Here is a 1834-nt window from a genome sequence, read left to right as displayed (position 1 = left end):
CTAGGGGGCTCACCAGGATGACGGGTTCCGGCAGTAGTGGCCCTCTATTCAGGCATATTAGAGGGCTACTCAGGGCCCTAGTGAGGAGTGAGTGGAATGGAGGGCCACTGCTGCCTGAGTGCGGCCGATCACCGACCCGGATCGTCGTGAGAAGGTGGAGTGATTGGGCCCGGCCTAGCACCACGGTCCCCATGGAGTATCGGGTCCACATGGAGTATCGGGTCTGAGAAGGTGGAGTGATTGGGCCCGGCCTAGCACCACGGTCCCCATGGAGTATCGGGTCTGAGAAGGTGGAGTGATTGGGCCGGGCCTAGCACCACGGTCCCCGTGGAGTATCGGGTCCGCATGGAGTATCGGGTGTAAGAAGGTGAAGCGGCTTCATTCTTGCAGTAGAACTCCATGCTGCCCCCACCTGGCCACCATATGTACCTTCCGGAGTCCAATCTTCCAGCAACAAATCTTAGAACATTTTGGCATCTATAGATATCATATCCGGTATATCTATCACCAAATAATATCTCCTCACCTCCTCCAGCAATGTCTTTTCTCTCTTCCTCCTCCCGCCTCCCCTCTCACCCGGAACGTCCTATTTATACATGACATCATTTCCTGTCTGTAGGAATCATAGAGACTTCCTGTCCGTGTATAGGTGAGATCACCACCCAGTGGCGCTCAGCGGAACTGCAGCCCCCGAGATCACAGGGCTTTCTTCTCACCGTAGGAGCCATCGTCCTCTGAGGGACAGGACTACAAGTGTCAGCGGTCCCTGTCCATTATATGACACCCCTGTGTGTGAGGGAAATGGAGGTGCATGGTCCTCAGAGGGAGGTGCGGGGTCATCAGATGGAGGTGCCGGGTCCTCAGTGTGAGGTGCGGGGTCCTCAGAGGGAGGTGCATGGTCCTCAGAGGGAGGTGTGGGGTCCTCAGTGTGAGGTGCGGGGTCCTCAGAGGGAGGTGCATGGTCCTCAGAGGCAGGTGTGGGGTCCCCAGTCTTAGTCCGTAGGGTTCAGTATTGGGTTGGCTCCGCCCTCTAATGGCCCCCCAGTCTTAGTCCGTAGGGTTCAGTATTGGGTTGGCTCCGCCCTCTAATGGCCCCCCAGTCTTAGTCCGTAGGGTTCAGTATTGGGTTGGCTCTGCAGACAGTTGGCGACTTCTGTGAGCTTCAGCATGCGCTGACCCCGCCCTGTCATGTGACGCGGCCGACCACTTCCTGGCTGAGTTGCTGTTGTTCCCGGTTGCTTCCACTTTGTTATAATCCCAGTGACAGGCGACCGCGGCGGAATAGGGGAATCTGTATCCTCATAGATCGGTCACCCCCACCGAGGGGGCATGGTGGAGGAGGAGCCAGGTATGGGGGAGGAGCACAGCAGAGATCATGGACACCTGGTATGGGAGCCTCCATGGTGGAGGACAGAAGGGCCAACGTGTGGGGGAGAAACTTCAACGTTGGGAGCCTCATGATGGGAGTAGTAGTCCCACCGGTGGGTGTCCACATTTGTTTCTGGGGACATGGAGGAGGAGGAGAAATCCTGAGAGCGGCCCCTCCGGTATCCGAGCCGTCTGGAGGGCGGGACCTCCGGTATCCGAGCCGTCTGGAGGGCGGGACCTCCGGTATCCGAGCCGTCTGGAGGGCGGGACCTCCGGTATCCGAGCCGTCTGGAGGGCGGGACCTCCGATGTGGTGGGGAGACGGAAGACACAACGGGGGACGTCTCCATCGCTGGGCAACTAGAGGAGGTGGGGGGAGGGGAGGTCCTCTATGGTGGAGGTCATGTGACGGAGGAATGATATACGGCTATATGAACTCATCCCTGGAGTATACTACCAGCCCCCCT

The sequence above is a fragment of the Nanorana parkeri genome, unplaced genomic scaffold (genome assembly GCF_000935625.1).
Source record: "Nanorana parkeri isolate BGI_ZX_2015 unplaced genomic scaffold, ASM93562v1 scaffold3818, whole genome shotgun sequence".
NCBI classification, from domain to species: Eukaryota; Metazoa; Chordata; class Amphibia; order Anura; family Dicroglossidae; genus Nanorana; species Nanorana parkeri.
The sequence above is the reverse complement of the archived record's forward strand: the minus strand, read 5'-3'. Positions refer to the sequence as shown.